This window comes from Saccostrea cucullata, unplaced genomic scaffold, assembly GCF_032062105.1.
Source record: "Saccostrea cucullata isolate Sc308-1 unplaced genomic scaffold, CSIRO_AGI_Scuc_v1 ctg8181, whole genome shotgun sequence".
Taxonomy (NCBI): domain Eukaryota; kingdom Metazoa; phylum Mollusca; class Bivalvia; order Ostreida; family Ostreidae; genus Saccostrea; species Saccostrea cuccullata.
In genome coordinates this window covers 1-8,730 of record NW_026932572.1, presented here as the reverse complement: position 1 = coordinate 8,730, position 8,730 = coordinate 1, and the positions used below count along the sequence as shown (strand labels likewise).

The 8,730-nt window shown below is 34.0% G+C and overlaps 1 long non-coding RNA gene across 1 annotated transcript; it reads right to left on the bottom strand.

Moving 5' to 3' along the window:
• Nucleotides 1-6,391: 6,391 nt before the first annotated feature.
• On the bottom strand, nt 6,392-7,332 carry LOC134235420 (uncharacterized). Its single transcript, XR_009985405.1, has 3 exons — nt 7,234-7,332; nt 6,804-6,883; nt 6,392-6,508 (listed from the first exon to the last, which is right to left on the bottom strand). It is a non-coding gene; the product is annotated as an uncharacterized LOC134235420 (long non-coding RNA).
• Between the last annotated feature and the right edge of the window lie 1,398 nt (nt 7,333-8,730).

Genomic DNA, 8,730 nt, shown 5'->3' with positions numbered 1-8,730 from the left:
ACATAGTGACGGCAAAGGAGAAAAACGAAATTTGCAAGAAACTGTCTATAATCTGTAGTATCCAGACAGAACCGGTCAGACAAAAGAGTTTGGTAAAAATAACCAGTTCTGACCTGTTCTCTCTGGATTTCTGAAGATTTTTGTCCAGATTTATATTAAGGACGGTGAGAATGTACATGATGGTGTTACAAACACAGGTCAACAGGAGAGGGACTATAAAGGTTACAGTGTTTTGTATAAAGCGTTCAACAAAACACACTCTGGTGCCATAACCAATGCTGCCTTCAAAAAAGTAGGACAACATGACATTAGTTGACACGGCAACAAATGGAAACATGTAGCTAAAGGTTCTATACTTTAATAAAATCTTGCTTACGTTACCATCATGTATTAAATTACCAAGACTTCTAAAAGTAATAAACATGTGGTAACAACATATGAAAAGGCAGCAACACAGGCACAGCCAGAAGTAATGTAACAAAACGCCGCTTATCTGACAGGAGAGGGTACCGTTGTGTAAAACATTAGCGATGGTATAAGTGAGCTGCATGCACACGAGTGAAAATGTGGTACTCATCACATTTAGTCCAGGAATCGTACGCAAAGCGGGGAATTTAAGGTATATAACAAATAATAGGACCAAGGACAAGGTGCTGATGGCATTGAGAATGTTTGTTAAAGTTTCCAATATCTCAGAAATTCCTGTTGCCTTCAAAGGGACGAATTGATTCTTGATGCAGACTCTAATTTTGTCATTGTAATCGAGGACGTATTCTCCAAGATGAAAAACCTCCCTCGTGTCATTGACAACGGTACGATAATGCTTGAAGTCAAAGTGAACATCATGGACATTAATAACGCGCTGAGTGCATAATAATAATGGACTCACAATTATACCATCATAAGGGCGGGAAATTACAGCGAACTGGTAAGATTTTTTTAACGAGTGGAAGTCATTTTCTGGTATTAATTCAGACTGTGTTAGTGTTTTACTTATATTACAAAAATTTATACCTTTTAAGACGAACGAAATTCTTTCCGGACCATCTAGAGTGTTGTTTATCTTAAGCAGTTGAGGAGTTTGCAGAAGAAATCTTTCAACAGTTTCTCTAAGAAATGGCTTTATGTTATTAATACATAGCAGAAAACTATGTAAAGTAGCTTGCAGCTCAAAATGAAATATTCCTTGCTGATAAACTTTGATCTCTTGCGGACGGGCAAGAAGATAAAACTCTTGAACTTCACAACCATACACCAAACTCGAATTTGATATTACTTTAAAAACTGCAGATCTCACTTTGGTTAAAACAAGTTCTGTATCATTCATAAGCGATGATATAATAAGACTACATCGAACATGTTGGGCATACTTCATAAAGTTGGGGGAAGCGATGATGGGTTTGCAGGTTCCTTCCGACAATACTCGCCCCGGAAAGCAGACATGATCTAAAGACTACACAATATAAAAAAACTAACATCAAACTACAGTTACGTTATAAAGTAAACGAGAAATGTATATTTAGTTTAGGAGAGATGCTAGTTTTAATAATATGATGAACAAGATATAGCTTTGCAGTTCTGACGAGATTCTATATTTATTTAAACAAAATAAATTAAGTTTAAATGCTTAATTGTTGGTTATACTTGCCTTAGATTTAACTTGAAGCGAAGAAGCTCTAAATGTCATTGTCGGGACAAATAAATCTCTCATTAACTGGACTGGCCTTTGTGCCCGATAATCTTCGAGTATGATCACGCATTCTTCTGAGGAACTTTTTGAATACGATTCCTTATATTCATCCATACAATAAGAACAAAAAACGTTTCTATAAGGATAGACAAGATCATGATATTGTTCAATTGGCAATGATAAACATGCATCCTTATAAAACACTTGCTTAGTATTGGATTTCGTACAGACCACCGCTTTATCCCATAATTCCAGTGAATTGGACGACATGCAAAGCTTGCATAATTCATGTTTATTCCTGCAAGCAGTTAAAGAAGGCATGTGACTTTTATTTTTATACTCCCATTTTTCAACTTTGTTAGTTTTAACTTTTTCATCTGTCATGACGTTTTACATTCATTGATTGCTCCTGTAGTTTTCATTTTCTCCGTTGAACACGTAACGGCATCTTTAAAATTATATGTAACGTCACATTTGTTCATAATGGCCTGTTCAAAAACCTGGCTAAAGTGAATTAAAAAATCAAACTGTAATAAACTATCACATGCAATGCTGATGTCGAATATTCTATATGGATCCATAACAAGAGAATTGTTTGTAATAGTATAATTGGTATTACAAAGGAAACAGAAAACATTTTTGTAGGTAACTCCCTTTGATAATACAAACAAGTCAAAGTCATCCAATTCGCCCTCACATAGTCTCTTGATCTTTTGTTGGTTTATGATGTTTGCAGCATTAATTCGCCGCTCATAGCATACACTTATGACTTGTACTGTGGTTACTTCCTTATTAGAAATATAACTAGAAAAAACTGCCCTTGCATTACTGACACAACCAGTTGGATGAAGCAACGTTGTATCCAAGCAACAGCTACAGGGATTTTTGAATAAACACGCAAAAGAACAGTCACAGTTTCTTAAGGTAATGTTTTTTGTATTTTTTGGCAAGATAGTTCGGTCACAAATTCGATGTGGATAGGCAGCGGCCATTTCGAATAGAAAAGGTTCGAACTGATCTGTAATGTTTCCAGTTGAGTTGGCAGGATCTGTGGTTAGGTTCTCTGTCGGTTTCGCATTTATGATCTTGTTGATAAGTGATTTTTCATTGAATTCATTGTTGTAGAAATATAACCGTCGTCCTGTCAACATTATATCCCTGTCTTCAAAACTTTCATCCACATCACTAGAAAGGTGAGGAAAAACATATCTTTTGGCCTCATCGTTTAGGTGAGGAAGATTTCCGGTGTCTTTGGATGTTGGAATGTTACAGGCAAAACAATAAAAATTTCGATATGGATATGTCAGATTTGACACCGGATTATCCTGACACAACTTTTGTATTGTTTTCGAAACTGATTTTGGACAAGTATTGATAAAATTCTGAACTCTTTTGATGCTTTTCAGTTTGCACAAGTAACAAAAGACGTTTCTGAAAAGTCGAATCTCGTTCACATAGGAGGAAGAGCACGCCAAATGAAGGTCTTCATCACCGGGACAAATTTCTGTTATATATTCATCATCTCTTAAATAGAAAGGGATTAGGATATCATTGAGACTTGCTGGAGGGATAAACGAAACAAAGCTATTGTATTCTTTTATCAATCTTTCAAAAACATCATTAGAATCTACAAATTGTAAGAAACTTCCATCTCTGTCAAGAGATATATCCCATTCCAAAAGGTCTGACTTCTTTTCACCGTTACACAAGGCACAGTGGATATTGTAGTACGTGTAATTACTCACTAAGGAGGTCACGAACGCTCTGTCTTTAATAGTGTAAGCAGGGTTCTGGCATCTATCTAGATTTTCTGCAAAATCTGGACAAGTATCAACCACGTGATATTTGGGAGGTTCTAAATGTTTGTTCTTCAATGACCCTTGGAAAACTGCGTCACGGAATCTTGTCAATTTCCCTTCGAAAAATTTGTCTGGACAACATCTGTTTATTTGAATGCAGTCATCCTCACAAAAACATGGCGGACAACGTGACGGCATTGAATACTCGTACCCTGTTAATCCCGGCCAGTCTTTACAAAGGCCTCTCTCTCCACAAGAATTGATATATATACCCATAAGTCTTGTAAAGTTTAGTTTTGCACATGTACAAAACATATAAAGTGAAAACATGAAAATCGACATCGTTATCATAAGGTACATAATGTCTTCAATGTTGTTGAGCAAACTGAAAGTTAGAATCATTGGTTTGTAATGAAAACTAGCATCTGCAGTATTTTATACTACTTCTACTCTAAATCCATTCATTACTTTCAAATGAAAGTACAATAAACAACAAACACACCATTTGGACATAGCAACGACACGCAGTAGCTTTATTTGTGCAGTGTACATAACATATGCAAAATATGAAAATCAATTTGTATATACAAGTTTATGTTGGATTGAATAAATCATGATAAAATTTAAACTTTATCGTGCTCTACGTGTCGTCCTAAACTGGTATTTAAACCACTATTCACCTCTTATATAGCCTTGCTAAGAGACCGGTTCTAAAGAACAACGTGATATACACCAGGTATTCGAATGAAAACCTTGTAATTCCGAAAAAGTAATTCATTATCACACCAAGTAGAAATTGATTTCTGTCTAATTCGTTCCTCAAACGATAGAAATCATATATATCTTTAGTATTATGAAATTGTTCACAAAATCAAAATGAATCATTTGTTTCATGTCACCGACACGCGTAGATTTTATATAAATAATTGCCCTTTTGAACAAAATACTGATTAAACTAAATTATTTTATTTACATTAAAAATTTGTCTCTTAGATACTTTGAAAAAATATTCTGTCAAGAACTGAAACACTTACCAATCAAAGAAAATACAAGTTTTGTTAAATCCCAACAAATGTCTATCAAAAATAACAAACTACTTTAAATAGTATTAATTGAGACAAAAACATTTTCACTGTATGCGAAGAAAAGTATCAGTTACAGTCTAGCATATTCAGAGAATGTCTAACATATGATTGTAAATATTAAAGTGCTTAAAATCGATTTATTTCTACTTCCTTCAGATTAATTCAACTCAATTGTTAACCCTGTATTATTAATTTTTGCCAAATGTCAACATGGCCAAAAAATATTTTTACAATTGCTCTAAAACTATGTGAGGTATAAAGTTAAAACTGTCACAGATTATAATTGTATCGTTGATTAACAGATAAAGAATAAATTGATAACAAATACCTAAAAAATATTCATCGAGAAAAAAAAAACATTTAAAAAAAATAATAAATTCCGTACTTTAGAAAGTATCACTTGAATACAAATATTTTTTTTTTATTGTTCTAGAGCTATTGTATAAATAAATGCTTGATCCTCTTAACCTTTGGCAAAACCTTAATTTACATAATTGAACATTTGACCTCGGAACATTGCGTCTATACCTAATCAGTACAAAACGAACATTGGGTTTAACCCACATGGAGATATTGTGTTTATTCAGCTCATTTACATATCGGCCATTAGAGCTGTAATGGCTAAAGATTCTATTGAGGTTTATATTGAGAACGTACATCGCAAAATTTTATATACCAACAATTCTTCCACTGATCTTTAACGTAAATATGAAATCTGTCAATTAGTTTCGAAGTGTTTGAGAAAAATAGAAGTATATGCTAGCTGGACAAATGACCAACAGAAAGCTTAACTATTGCTATCTTCCGTGGGATATTTGCTTTTCGTAAATACATCTTACATATACCGAAAAAAACACGTGACCCACATCACTTCTGACTCCGAAGCGGTGAAAATCGGCTCCCCCATACGCTGAAATCGACTCCCCCATACGTTTTAGCGACTCCTCCGCGTTACCCGTTGTATACGGTGGTTTACATCAACTAAACTTTTTTGGGAGGCTCACTTTTTGTTTTCTTCACTCTTTATACTTAAATTTGACACTTTAATACCTTGATTTTCTATGATGCTTTTCTATACCACACTTGTTGTTTCGGCCCGGTTTTTTCGCCCCTTACTCACAGATAGGCAAATTAATAACGGAAAATTCAAACAACAAACTGTAAATATAACTGGGCAAATTTGAAACTTGGCAAAATTGTCTGCACGTATCAAAAGGCAAAACAACTCTTTATACAGTGTACATTTATTTTACATTTTGAATATCTATCATGATTTACTTTCGCACTTTGATGTAAAAAGACGTTAGATGTATTATATTTTTATTATAATGATATTTATAAAAGATATATGCTTTTAATTTTTTTTTTAATTTATGTCTTATTTTGATGCAGTTTTATGTTATCAATAAACTCTAAAAATGGATTTGGAATGATTTTTATTTTTTTTTTTTAATATTTGATGTTGAAACTTCTAATACGTATTAATATTTTGTAGACACTAGCTATGGTTTACAAGGAGACATGATTCTGTTTGTAAATGAAACCTTACAACGGTTTCTTATTCTTCGATAGCCAAATCAGTAATAGTACATAAATTCTTCCATCGATTTGGAAATATCTTGTCATAAACATAAAAATATCACCATCACCAAATAATCTATAAAAAAAACCCATCGGTGATTTGTGAAGAGCACGAATTGTATTTATAATTTGTAATAATATATACTTTATAAAATTCTTCTTCGACAATGTTTCTTCAATATTAACTTGTTATCAACACCATGTGATCTAGATGACTTTACAACTTAATTTTAAGAAACAAATTCCACACTTTGTCTGACATTTTTCTAATCTTTAATTATGGTGATATTCACAGATGATCACAATCTTCAGACATCAATAGGTGGGTCACCATCGCAATGTTGTACTCTTATCTGCAATAATATAACAAAAATCTTTTTTTTTTATAATTTCGAATTATGCAATTTCTATATAACTTTTTAAAATGACATCGATTTTCAGATAAGTTCAATTAAATTCACATAGATTTCCAAATTGACATCATCTCATTCAACAAACACTAGATACTGAAACCAAATTGAATAAAAACATAAACTTCAAACAAAAGAACGCAACAATTAAAAAATCTTATAAAATTGATGGTAGGATGATGAATTATTAAAAAGTTGGATTTTCATAATTTATTCATTATCTTAATTAAATTCAAACCTCGTCTATAAATCCTTTAAAATTGTCAAATAACCCCCCAGCACCTATGACAAGCCCTGTCTGTCTCAAAAGAACCATTTCTGAAATAGAAAAACAATTAGTCGATCAGTCGATAGAGCGTTCGCTCGGACGGTCATGAGTTTGAATCTAAGTCGAAAAAAAAATTGATAGCAAATGTTCCTTCGCCATGCACTCGGCACTTTGAAGTGAAAGTTGCGGGTCTTTCGGATGAGACCTTAAAAACCAAGGTCCTGTAATTCGGCAGGTGTTGTTACAATAAAGATGCCTCACTTCTCAATGACCGCAGTTGCCGAATTATTGTCAAATTTGAAGCCCTTCACTGGTATATTCTGATATTTCTATATGAGTGAACAATTCTCGAATGAGACTGAAAACGATACAATCATCAACTTATCTTAAAAAGACTTACCTTGAATATACTGCTTTCTGTTCTCTTTATTGAGGGAGAAGTTAATTACTGTCCCTTCACGATCAAAGCTCAACTTAACTTCATTTAATGTATCGTCCTACAGTAAATACCAAAACAGAGAAAGACATTGAAGACTATTTTAAGGTCACCTGAGTAAACTCAGGTGACCTATTGCTATCCGTTTTTGTCCGTCGTCGTGCGTCGTTCGTGGTGTGTTAACATTTGAACATTTTCAGCTTCTTCTCTGCATCCATTCAACTCAACCAATTTCCACCAAATTTGGCATAAAGCATCTATGGGTAAAGGGGAACAAGAATTGTGAATTTCATAGTCCCTGCCCCCCTGGGGCCTGAGGGGCGGGATGAAAAGCACCAAAATTAATGCAATCTTTAAAAATCTTCTTTACTAATGGACATCAAGCAGTCAAATTGTTAGCATGAATGTAATAACCATTGAGTCCTCTACCAAAATTGTGAAATTCATGGCCTAGGGTCAGGAGGGGTTCTAGTGCTAAGGCGGGGCCATATAGATTATATAGTGAAAATGCATTATTTCTTAAAAATCTTCTTCTCTGCTCCTGTATATTAAATAAACTAACACAGTACATATTCATGATGAGAAAGAATGCCTTGTGCAAAATTGTGAATTTCGTGCATGGCCCCAGGGTCAGGGGTTCTAGTGTTGGGGGGGGCTCTATTGATTATATAGAAAAAATGCATTATTTCTTTAAAAATCTTCTCTGCTCCTGGATATTAAATAAACTAACTAAGTATATAGTTATGATGAGCAAGAATGCCTCTTCCAAAATTGTGAATATTGTGGCCCCGGGGTCGGTCAGGGGTTCCAGTGTTAGGGCGGGGCTTTATTGATTATATAGAGAAAATGCAGAAATTATTTAAAAATCTTCTGCTCTGCTCCTGGGTATTAAAAGAATAAATTTTGTATATATTTATAATGAGCAAGAATGCTTCCTTCATAATTGTGAATTTTATGGCCCCAGGGGTCAGGGGTTCTTGTGCTAGGGCGGGGCTCTATTGCTTATATAGTGAAAATACATTATATTTTTGAAAAGCTTCTCTGCTCCTGAGTATTAAATAAACTAAGTATATAGTTATGATGAGCAAGAATGCCTCTTCCAAAATTATGAATTTTTATGGCCCAAGGGTTAGGGGTTCTGATGTTAGGGCAGGGCTCTATTGATTATATAGTGAAAATAGATTATTTCTTTTAAAATCTTCTTCTCTGTTCCTGGGTCTTAGATAAACTAACTTAGTACATAGTTATGATGTGGAAGAATACCTTTGTGAATTTTATGACCCCAGGGTCAGGGGCTCTGTTGTTAGGGCGGGGCTCTGTTGGTTATATAGAGAAAATGCAGAAATTGTTTGAAAATATTCTTTTCTGCTCCTGGGTATTAAGCAGATGAACTACCTATATAGCTATAATGAGCAAGGGCCATTCTTCCTGAATCGTTAATTTCAACGCCCCTGGGTCAGG